Source organism: Eubalaena glacialis, chromosome 10 (genome assembly GCF_028564815.1).
Source record: "Eubalaena glacialis isolate mEubGla1 chromosome 10, mEubGla1.1.hap2.+ XY, whole genome shotgun sequence".
Taxonomy (NCBI): Eukaryota; Metazoa; Chordata; class Mammalia; order Artiodactyla; family Balaenidae; genus Eubalaena; species Eubalaena glacialis.
In genome coordinates this window covers 66,000,140-66,013,225 of record NC_083725.1, presented here as the reverse complement: position 1 = coordinate 66,013,225, position 13,086 = coordinate 66,000,140, and the positions used below count along the sequence as shown (strand labels likewise).

The 13,086-nt window shown below is 38.6% G+C and overlaps 1 pseudogene; it reads right to left on the bottom strand.

Annotated features, from left to right (window-relative positions):
- Positions 1-9,627: 9,627 nt before the first annotated feature.
- Positions 9,628-13,086, bottom strand: part of LOC133099858 (serine/threonine-protein kinase PAK 1-like) — a 50,710-nt pseudogene continuing 47,251 nt past the window's right edge.

Here is a 13,086-nt window from a genome sequence, read left to right as displayed (position 1 = left end):
AAACTCAAAATGGATTAAAGACCTAAATGTGAGACCGGACACTATGAAACTCATAGGCAGAACACCCTCTGACATAAATCACAGCAGTATCTTTTTTGATTCGTCTCCCAGAGTAATGGAAATAAAAACAAACAGATGGGACCTCATTAAACTCAAAAGCTTTTGCCCAGCAAAGGGAACCATAAACAAAACAAAAGGACAATCCACAGAATGGGAGAAAATATTTGCTAACGATGCAACCGACAAGGGATTAGTCTCCAAAATTTACAAACAGCTCATGTGGCTTAATATCATAAAAACAAACAACCCAATCAAAAAATGGGCAGAAGACCTAAATAGACATTTCTCCAAAGAAGACATACAGATGGCCAAAAAGCACATGAAAAGATGTTCAACATCATTAATTATTAGAGAAATGCAAATCAAAACTACAGTGAGCTATCACCTCCCACCAGTCAGAATAGCTATCATCAAAAAATCCACAAACAATAAATGCTGGAGAGGGTGTGGAGAGAAGGCACCCTCCTACAATCTGGGTGGGATTGTAGGGACACATTCCTTCTAAAAAATGGGCTTGAAAATTAATTGCTGGATCTGTAACTGGAAGATTTCCAGCATTAATATGCTAATCTTCTTACATATGACAGACAATAGCTCTCCTCTTCTCAGCTGGATAACCCCCAATAAGCACTCGCTCACAAACACAGAGTATCTCACTAGCTCCACTAAAGATTTACACTCCCTGGGGGAGGAAATGAGGCCTTCCTGGATACACTGCATTAGCCACCTTAATGGACTCGCTTTCACTCATAGTTTTGTAACCACAAGGCAGGCACATAGTGAAGTCAAGTTTGTTTTCTGTGGCCAGCTTCTCACACATGGAGCCTCCAGGCCTTCCAGGAACTGGCCAGCACCAGCCTGCCTCCTATCAAGGGCTGTGAGGCCCCAGAGGCCAGAAACACAACAAGGGGCCGTGGTGCCTAACCTTAGCTCTGCTGTGGCCTTGCAGCCCAGAAAGCAGAAGTTAAAATTTTAGAATCAAAAGATTCTAACCCAGCCCTTGCTAACTGCTATTAGCACAACCCTGCACAAGTTACTTAAACTTCCGAGTCTCAAATTCCTCATCAGTAAAAAGGAAATATTACTACCTACCAGGTAGGGTTCTTTTTAGTATTGGTATAATCTCATTTTTAGGGTTCTTTTTAGAATTGGTATAATCTCCTCTTCTTTATTTCTGCCTCCAATTAGATGTATTTAAAATTGGCAGAATGATACCATGCTAACTTCCTCAACATTATTTTACACAGGTGTCTTGTCAGCACTACAACAGTTTTATATGTACATAATGGAAAATATGGTTTCTTACATTTATATACTACATGATTATAATGTCTGAATCTTTAACATAGTTCTTAGCACAAGGTGTAGCATAAAGCAAATGTTCAGTAAATGCTTTATGGAACAAATAAATACATACAAGTAAAAATTAATATATACGTAATTCTTAGTTTATGATGCATTTTCACATGCATTACTTTACTCAACTTTTTCAACACTTTCATGAGGTATATGTTATCATGCACATTTTATAAATAAATAAAATTCAGGCTCAGAGGGTCAAATGACTTGCCCAAGGTTATGTAAGTAGGTAAAGGTAATAAGCATCTAGGTTATTGGATTCTCACATCAAAGAACAATTAACAATATTTAAACATAATAATGTTTTTTTTAAGTTGACTTACCATCGATGGAGCCTCAATATTTGGCTCAGACTCTTGTAAAAGCCTGACAAGAGCACAATGAGGTATGTGCTGTCCCTATTAAGCATGACTTCACCAGTACATCATGGGGTTTCAACCACCAAACATATACAAGCAGGTCCTAGTAGCCTCCCTCAGAGGAGCCCAACTCTATTTTCACTGGAACAGGAAGTGCCTCTTTTAATCTCTGAGCCCCAATAGTCTTTGAACTATTAGTTCAAAGACTTAGTCTTTGAACTAAGAACTTCCCCAGGCAACTCCCACCTCCCAACCTTCTCACTCTACAACCAATGATTTTGATGGAAAGAAACCTCAGTTACTCCAGATTCCCTTCATGGCTTCTTCTGCTGAAGATAAGATCTTGGGTCATCAGGCCTTAGCAATAAGATCAGAGCCTTCCCAGTTTATGAAATGTGAGAGACAAAGAGGTGCCTCCAAATGAGGACTTCAGTGTCTACAGGAATCCTGGGCACAGAGTAATGGAAGGACCACTAGATTAGAGACAAGAGACAAGTGTTTAAATCTCTTCTATATCAGATTTCTCTCCCAGCACCAAACTAGCCAAAACAATTGTCCAGGAGTGATGTCAGCATCAAGATGGAGAGAAAGATGTTCCCTTTGTCTCTCTCCTCAATCTCTAACCAGTAAAGTATCCATAACTCAACAAAGGTGCCTCTGCCCAACACATCACAATGGTGGAGAATTCTACACATCTGTATATCTAAAGGTGAATATATGGGAACACATAGAGGAGGTGGAACCAGGGGAACCATGGAGGCAGTGCAGAATCCCAGCTCCCTGGCCTCAACAGCTGAGTCCACATTCCCAGAGAACCAAGTAGCAGCAGGGGAGGTGGCACACTTGACTTTGGCTTCCCAGCTACAGTGGCACCCATGGCCACAGGTAACTAGGAAGCAGTGAACCCTACCCATCCAGCCACAGAGGCACCCACAACTCCACTCCACCCCTACACACAGTAGTGGAGCCCAAGAACCTGACAACAGGAACATGGCAGAGGTGTCTACCTGACCCAGCTCCCTGCCCACTCCCACCCCCACCTGCAAGAGTGAAGCCTGCAGCTCAGCAGGTCCCAGACACAACAGAAGAGCCCATCATCCTGGTGCCCCAGGCAGCATCACCAGGAACACTGGCAGCAGCATGGCACCAGTGACTGTGGAAGCACAGGAAATTATAGTGAGGGCAAGGGGTCAAACTTCCGACAGACATAAAGTGGAGGATGTAAAGTGTGGACTCTCAAATATAATCAGAGGCAGGTCAGGTAAGTGAAATCAAAGACATGTGCTATAGTGCCACCTACTGGAAAACAAAAGAAAGACCTCTAATTTCTTATCTGTTGAATTGTTAGAAACAAGTAGAAAGATGTTCACTACTTCAAATGCACTGGTAGAGGAACAACTAATCAAGCACCATGAAGAACCACAGTAACACTGTAACACACACACACACACAAAATGACAATTCTTCAGAAACCAAACTTAAAGTCAGAGAATATTGCAATCTAACTGATAGAGAATTCAAAATAGCTGGCATGAAGAAACTCAACAAGCTACAGGAAAACTCAGAAAGGCATTTTAATGAGCTCAGGAATAAAATTAATGAACAGAGGAATAATTTATCAAAGAGATTGAATATCTGAAAAGAACAAACAAATTCTAGAGCTGCAGACTCAGTAAATGAGACGAAGAATGTATTAGAATGCTTTGGAATGAGAGCAGAACATATGGAAGGAAAATTAGCAAGCTCAAACATAGAAATCTGGAAATTATAGAAGTAGAAGAGGAAAGAGAAATAAGACTTGAAAAAATTCTGTTAGACCTATCCCACTCTTTTAGGAAGGGCTGCATTAGGGTAATGGGTACAGCAGAAGGGGAAGAGAGGGAAAAGGAAGCAGAGAGATTACTGAAAGAAATAATAGCTGAGAAATTCCCAATACTGGGGGACAACTATACGGCCCATGAAGCTAAGAGAATACCTAATTACATCAACACAAAAAGACCTTGCCCAAGACACATTATACAAAAACTATCAAAAGTCAATGACAACTATACTACCCAAGGCAATCTACTAATTCAATGCAATCTCTATCAAGTTACCAGTGGCATTTTTCACAGAACTAGAACAAAAATTTTTTTAATTTTTATGGAAACACAAATACCATGAATAGTTAAAGCAATTCTGAGAAAGAAAAATGGAACTGGAGGAACCAGTCTTCCTGACTTCAGACTACACTACAAAGTTACAGTAATCAAAACAGTATGGTACTGGAGCAAAAACAGAAATATAGATCAATGAAACAGGATAGAAAGCCCAAAAATAAACCTATGCACCTATGGTCAATTAATCTATGACAAAGGAGGCAAGGATTTACAATGGAGAAAAGACAGTCTCTTCAATAAGTGGTGCTGGGATAACTAGACAGCTACATGTAAAAGAATGAAATTAGAACATTCTCTAACACCATACACAAAAATAAACTCAAAATTGATTAAAGACCTAAATGTGAGGCTGGACACTATAAAACTCTTAGAGGAAAACACAGGCAGAACACTCTTTGACATAAATCACAACAAGATCTTTTTTGATTCACCTCCTAGAGTAATGAAAACAAAAACAAAAATAAACAAATGGTACCTAATTAAACGCAAAAGCTTTTGCACAGCAAAGGAAACTATAAACAAAATGAAAAGACAACCCACAGAATGGGAGAAAGGCGACCAACAAGGGATTAATCTCCAAAATATACAAATAGCTCATGCAGTTCTGTGTTAAAAACACAAACAACACAATCAAAAAATGGGCAGAAGATCTAAACAGACATTTCTCCAAAGAAGACATACAGGTGGCCAAAAAATACATGAAAAGATGCTCAACATCGCTTATTATTTGAGAAATGCAAATCAAAACTACAGTGAGCTATCACCTCACACCAGTCAGAATGGCCATCATCAAAAAGTCTACAAACAATAAATGTTGGAGAAGGTGTGGAGAAAAGGGAACCCTTCTACACCATTGGTGGGAATGTAAATTTGTACAGCCACTATGGAGAACACTATGGAGGTCCCTTTAAAAACTAAATTAGAGCTACCATATGATGAAGCAATCCCCCTCCTAGGCATATATCCAGAGAAAACCATAATTTAAAAAGATACATGCACCCCAATGTTCAATGCAGCACTATTTACAATAGTCAAGACATGGGAGCAACCTAAATGTCCACTGACAGAGGAATAGATAAAGGAGATGGGGGGGACTTCCCTGGCGGTCCAGTGGTTAAGACTCCACACTTCCACTGCAGGGGGCGCGGGTTCCATCCCTGGTCGGGGAACTAAGATCCCATATGCTGTGTGGCGTAGCCAAAACCAAAAACAAAAATAAGATGTGGTACATATAAACAATGGAATATTAGCCATAAAAAAGATGAAATAATGTCATTTGCAGCAACATGGATGGACCTAGAGATTATCATACTAATTCAGAGAAAGACAAATATTATAATGATATCACTCATATGTAGAATCTTATTTTTTAAAATGATACAAATGAACTTATTTACAAAACAGAAACAGACTCACAGATTTCAAAAACTTATGGTTACCAAAGGGGAAACATGGCAGGGAGGGATAGATTATGAGTTTGGGATTAACATACACACACTACTATACATAAAATAGATAACCAACAAGGACCTACTGCATAGCACAGGGAACTGTACTCAATATTCTGTAATAACCTATATGGGTAAAGAATCTGAAAAAGAATGAATATATGCATATATATAACAGAATCACTTTGCTGTACACCTCAAACACAACTTTGTAAGTCAACTATACTCCAATAAAAATTTTTTTTCAAAACACAATGAAAAAAAAATTCAAAGACAAAGAAAGAATTTTAAAGGCAGCCAGGGGGAAAAGGGTGGTAACCTACAAAGGAACCCCATTAAGCTATCAGCCGATTTCTCAGTAGAAACTCTATAGTCCAGGAGGGAGCAGAGTGACATTCTCAAAATACTGAAAGATTAAAAACTGTCACCCAAGAATACTCTACCCAGCAAAGTTATTAGACATCCTTGTCTTGTTCCTGATGTTAGAAGAAATGCTTTCAGCTTTTCACCATCAAGTATGGTGGTAGCTGAGGGCTTATCACATAAGGCCTTTATTATAGTGAGGTATGTTCCCTCTATCTCACTTTGTTGAGAGCTTTTATCATAAATGGATGTTGAATTTTTCAAAAGCTTTTTCTACATCTAGTGAGATGATCATATGATTTTTATTCTTCAGTTTGTTAATGTGATGTATCAATCACATTGATTTTTGGATGCTGAGTCATTCTTGCACCACTGGGATAAATCCCACTTGATCATAGTGTATGATACTTTTCATGTTCTGTTGGATTTGATTATTTATATATTTATCTTTAGTTGAAGATTTCTGCATTAATATTCTTCAGTAATATTTGCCTGTAATTTTCTTTTTTTGTGGTATCTTTGTCTGGTTCTGACATCAGGGTGATGCTGGCCTTGTAGAATGAGGTCAGAAGCATTTCTTCCTCTGTAATTTTTTGGAATAGTTTGTGAAAAATAGGAGTAAACTCTTCTATAAATGTTTGGTAGAATTCACCTGTGAAGCTATCTGGTCCTGGACTTTTGTTGGGAGGTTTTTTATTATTATTATCATTATTACTGTTTCAGTTTCATTGCTGGTAATTGGTCTGTTCAGATTGTTTATTTATTCCTGATTCAGTCTTGGGAACTTGTACATTTCTAGGGATTTTCATTTTCCTCTAGGTTGTCCATTTTATTGGTGTATAATTGTTCATAGTAATCTCTTATGGTTCTTTTTATTTCTGTGGTGTTGATTTTAACTTCTCCTTTTTCATTTCTGATTTTGTTGACTTGGGCCTATGTTCCCTCTTAGAACTACTTTTTCTATGTTCTGTAGACTTTGGATTATTGTGTTTTCATTTGTATCTAAGTATCTTTTGATTTCCTCTTTGATTTATTCAGTTATTCATTGATTGTTTACTAGCATATTGTTTAGCCTTCACATGTTTGTGTTTTTTGAAATTTTTTCTTGTAGTTGATTTCTAGTCTCATAACATTGTAGTTGGAAAAGATGCTTGATATGAATTCAAACCAAATTTACTGAGGCTTGTTTTGTGGCCTAGCATGTGGTCCATGTTCCATGTGCACTTGAAAAAAATGTCTTCTGCTGCTTTTGAGTGGTATGTTCTATATAGATCTCTTAAGTCCATCTGGACTAATGTGTCATTTAAGGCCACTGTTTCCTTATTGATTTTCTGTCTGGATGATCTGTCCATTGAGGAAATGGGGTGTGAAAGTCCCCCACTATTATTGTGTTAGTATCAATTTCTCCCTTTGTGTTTGTTAATATTTGCTTTATGTATTTTGGTGCTCCTATGTTGGGTGCATATATAATTATAATTGTTATATCTTCTTGTTAGATTGATTCATTTATCATTATGTAATGTCCTTCTTTGCCTCTTCTTACAGTTTTTGTTTTAAAGTATAATTTGTCTGATATAAGTATTACTGCCCTAGCTTTCTTTTCCTTTCCATTGGCATGGAATTCCACTTTCAGTCTGTGTGTTTCTTCAGACCTGCAATGAGTCTCTTGTAAGCAACATTCATGGTATTTGTTTTTGTATCCATTCATCCATTCTATATGTTTTGATTGGAGCATTTAGTCCATTTACACTTAAAGTAATTATTGATAGTTATGTGCCTATTGCCATTTTATTAATTGTTTTGGGTTTTTTCTGGGTTCTTTTTTGTCCCTTTTTTCTTCTTTTGCTCTCTTCCATTGTGATATGATGACAATATTTAATGTTATGTTTGGGTTCTTTTCCCTTTTGTGTGTGTAACTATTATAGCTTTTTGGTTTGTGATTACCATGAGGTTTATATGTAGCAGTGTGTGTGTGTGTGTGTGTGTGTGTGTATAATTATTTCAAGTTGCTAATCTCAAGTTCAAACACATTTTAACAACCCTGCATTTTTATGTAAACCCCCATATAATTACTGTTTGTATCACCTTATTTTACATCTTTTTGTGTGTATCCCTTAACTACTTTTTGTGGATATACATTTTTAGGGTGATGATTTTACTACTTTGTCTTTTAAACTTCCTACTACCTATGTAAGTGGTTGATCTGTTACCTTCACTGTATATTTGCCTTTGATAGAGATTTTTCCTTTTATACTTCTCATTTTTCTAGTTGTGGCCTTTTCTTTCCCACTTGAAGAAGTCCATTTAACATTTCTTGTAAAGCTGGTTTCCTGGTGCTAATCTCTTTTAGTATTTGCTTGTCTGTAAAACTTTTGATCGCTTATTCAAATGTGAATGAAAGCCCCACCAGCAGAGTATTCTTGGTTGTAGGTTTTTCCATTTCTTCATTTTAAATATATTGCACCACTCCTTTCTGGCCTACAGGGTTTCTGCTGGAAAGTCAACTGATAGCCTATGGGAGTTCCCTAGTAAACAATATGTTGTTTTTACTTTCCTGTTTTTAATATTCTCTAATTTTGCCCTTTTAATTACAATGTTTCTTGGTGTGGACCTCTTCAGATTGATCATTATGGGACCCTCTGTGCTTCCTGGACCTGGATATCTGTTCCCTTTCCCAGGTTAGGGAAGTTTTCAGCTGTTATGTCGTCAAATATGTTCTCTGCCCCTTTCTCTCTCTCTTCTCCTTCTGGGACCTCTATAATACGAATTAGTACATTTGATATTATCTCAGAGGGCTCTTCAACTGTCCTCGTTTCTTAAATTCTTTTTTCTTTTTCTGTTCAGCTTGAGTGATTTCCACTATTTTGTCCTCCAGTTTTCTGATCTGTTCCTCTGTAACATCTAATCTACTGTTCCTTCCTTCTAGTGTATTTTTTATTTCAATTATTGCATTCTTCAGCTCTGCCGAATACTACGGCTGATGGATATGGGCCCTGTGTTTCTCTGGGGCTGCACTAACCCACTCATGGGCCAGACCACGTTCATGGCCTGTTGGTGAATAGTTCTGGGTACTTGTGCAACTGACTGCTTATCCTGGGGGGTCCTGAGTATGTTGCCAACCAGATGGCGGTCAGGTAATTCCCTGGCGCTAATAGGCTTGAGAAAGGACTCCAAAATGGTGCTTGATGCCAGCACCACTGTCTTTGTGTAGAATGAGTTCCCCAAAAAGGCTGCTGTCAGTGTCTATTTCCCAAGGAGGAGTTCCAGTTGTCTCTCACTTCTCCAAGAGGCTCTCTTAAGATCAGGAAATGCGTCTAAACCAGGCTCCTTTCAAATTACTGTCTGCAGTGGGATGAAGAGCATGTGAGATTTTGTGTGCAGCCTTTAAGAGCAAAGTCTCTGCTTCCTACAGTTCTCCAGCTCTCCCATAAAAAGCCCTTCTGGTCTTCAAAGCAAGCCATTCTGGGGGCTTGGGTTCCTGGTGCAGCATGCCCAGGCTGAGGAGCCCAATGTGGGACTCACTCCTTGGGGAGAACCTGTTCAATTTTGATAGTCCTTCCATCTGTGGGTTACCTACCTGGTGGTGTAGTCTTGACTATACTCATCTCTGCCATTTCTACACATCTTACTGTGGCTCCTTCTTTATATTTTTAGTTGTGGACAATCTTTTCTGCTAGCCTTCTGGTCATTCTCATTGATAGCTGCTCTGTAAATGGTTGTAATTTTGGTGTGCCTGTGGGAGGAGGTGAGTGCAGGGTCTTCCTACTCTGCCATCGTGGCCACATCCCATACCAGCATCTTTATAACAATGGCATTCTATCTTTGTGCCCAGCCAGACACACACCAGAGGCAACTTCAGAAAGTTACAAAGTCATTACATTATTTCTCCAAATTCTTCTCATCGGACATTTTAGGTCTCTTCTTCTCCTTCTCAGCATTCAAGGTCAGAGCAGCCGGTAAAGTGGTATTCTCAACAGGTGAAAAGGGAGATGTCATCATGTACCAAATTGGAGTACCAAATAAGAATTGGATCAATCACAGACTGTATATACCTACATTTGGTGCAACAATTTGGCAAGACCAGCCTTTTAGCATAGGGAAAGTCCATCTACCATAGATGTGTGGTAGAACATCCACAGAAGAAAAACGTCCCAGTAAACTCATCCTTTCTCCTAGATCAAAGTCTATGTTTGTCCTCCTCTGTGCCCAGACCTGGAGGGTGGAACGGCCTAACTTGCTCTCACTATACACAACAGGGGTTAATGAGAGTCTGAGCACTTAAGATATTCAGTACAGGTTACAGGACATTCTATAATTAAATGGGAATCCCCTTCATCTGCAAAATTTTATCCTTTCCCAAGCTGAAATGAATACCCTGCATTCCCACAGCATGTTTCACTGCTAATCCAACACTTAAGGTTTTCTTCTTTTGACTTACTCCTACTTTAAATCCTGAACCCTCGCAGAGAAGGAACTGCAATTGTTCTTTAAGAGGCAAGGGTGTACTCATTTAGACCACAGATTCTGGAATCTGACTGCCTGGGCTTAAATCCCAACTCTTATTCTTACCACATGTATGACCACGGGCAGGTTGCTTAACTTCTCTGTGATTCACTTTCCTCATTTGTAAAATGGTGATATTAATGATACCTATCTTATGGGGTTGTTGTAGTAATAATTAATGTGTGAAATGATTATCATCATGCCCAACAGATATTAGGCTTTCAAATTTTTGTGAATATTATTTTATTTCCTCTTAATCCATTTACTTAGCAAACTTTACTTAGAATCTATTCTTTGCCTTGCTGTAAAAAATACTGCCCCATCCTCTATTCTTGTGAAGGATGAGCAAACTATAAACTACTGAGGTTCAGAAGAAGTGAGCACAAGTTATACAGCCATTCACAGGAGATGCTTCAAGTCATTTATCACTTTTTTTCATAAAAATATCACCACAATTTTTTGGTCAGTCTATAATGTCTATGAAGACAGGGAATCTGTGTCATTCATCCCTGAGCTCCTATGTCTAACCAGCTGCCTGACCAAATGTAAGCATTCAGGTAAATGTTTGATGAATAAATGAATAAGAAAATGAGATTCTTCAGCTGGATCATGAAGACTGGACAAAATTTTAATAGGTGAAATGGGAGAGGACTTTCACATAGAGGAAATAGCAGTAAGTCAAGACACTGAGATCAGAAACTATAGCTTCCTTCCTGACTAATCCAGCATAATAATTTCTTAATTTTCTATTTTTGTACATGTAGACAAACTATATCGCTGGCACCTAAACCTGTACTTTCATGCCTTGTCCTCTTCCTTTAGCTCTCCTGACATAGCTCCTTGAGAGCACAAAGCCTGCCTTTCCCCTCCCTAACATTCTCCTTCTCTGGCTCCCAGCACATGTATGTTCACACAAAAAGGCCAGCCTGCTATGCTGCAATACAACCTGGACTTCGGGTCAATTACCTGCTTTCAGTCCTGGCTCTTTTGCTTACTAAGAGATTTCGGATACATCAACTTACCTCTCTAAATCTCAGCTTCTTCTAAAAATTAGGAATTAACAATGCCTTCTGTAGAAAGGAATGCTATGAAGATCAAATTTATTGATTCATTCATTCATTTAATACTTACTGCCTTTCTAAAACCTGCCAAGAACTATGTTAAGCACTGTAAAAACATGTTTATGTGTGCTTCCTCTACTTTTCAGGAGTTCATGGTTTAGTGGGAAATTTTTTTTTTTAATGAATATGCTTGCAAACCAAAAAGAGCCATACCAATATGAGATATCTTGAGAACTCTCCAATTTTGAAGCTCATTTTCCTTAAAGTGACTCTGTAGCCTACAGAAAGGGTGATTCCACAGATTCTGCTTATAAATTCTAATCCTAAAAGGTCATCTAATCCCCTTGAATTTCCTCCACAGCATCTCCCATAGTCAGTTAACCAACATCTGCTTGAACAACTCCATGAATTCTCTAATCCAGAGACAATCTTTTTTTAAATATATATTATCACAGAGTTTAAGCCCTAGATCATTCTTTCATTATGAAGCTCTTGTCATAATAAAAAGTCCAAACAAAGAAACACTAGAAGAGTATCATCTGATGATACATCAGTGCTCAATGATGCTAGATCATGTAACAAGCAGATTGTGCCAAGTGAGGGCAGAGGGACCTGGCTATTCAGAGATGCAAGAACCTCAAAAGAAGTTAAATAAAAATCACTGCCAACATCCAGCATCAAAATGCACTTCTGATATCCAGCATACTAATAGCACTAACGTTTTTATAAATTCTCTGGAGCCTTTCAGTAACGTCAATGATGTACTAAGAGGCTGAACACTGCACATTTAACAGAGAAAAAAAGATCTATAGCAGGCTAATTTGTTGCTTCCCAGGAGACTGGAATAACTTATGTTAGTCCTAAACTAAGTAACATTAATTTTGTATATCTTCTTGTCTGTGAAGAACAGGCTAAGTAAACTGGGATAAGTTGATACAAACACCAATTATCTAGGACACTTTGGGACTATCTGCAAACTAATGATAAATAAATACACCACTTCTTGTCTTTAATCATACAGAAAATACCTTTCAATCAAGGTAATTTGGTGATTTCACCACCTGCAAAATCTAAGGACTGCTACCAGATTATTAAACCTCTAGGCCTCAGCACCCACCCCTCACTCCCCCTCCAAACTCTAATAAATCACAAAGCCGCTCATGTCCCCAAAGACTCACAGATTTTGTGTGCTCTGGGCGTGGAGCAATCACTGGAGGTGGGGTAGCATCATCATCATCTTCTTCTAAAACCGGTGGCACTGCAGGGGTCTCAGACACCATCTTCACATTATTCACAGTGGAGAAAAGCCAGATTCATCATGTCCAGCTGACATGCAACTTAAACTACCAGAGTCACCAATCTCCCAGAAGAAACCTTCTCCTGACACCCTTCCTGAAACACACATCAACCTCCAAGCTCTCCACCTTTATGTAGCCAGTCTCAGGAACTCAGCCACCTTCCTTCTCTTCTTTTAGCTACCACTCTCCACTCAGTCCCTTGGGGGCTTCCTTCTCCCACCCAAAGCCTAATTGTGGATGGGGAAACCAGCTTACATCTTCTCTACCTGGCTACCCCAATCCAAACCCTGAAGACAAGACTATAGTTCCTTCTTATTCTGTGAATTTTACTCTCTATGCTGATCAGGGCATAAAGTACAAAATGTAAGGAAGGGATCAAAAGCTTCTAATTTTACAAAGTTTATCTTTGTGACTACTTAGTCCTTTCTGATATGGTAAATGAAGTCCTGACAGGCCTTTGCCTCTTCTTTTCCTTT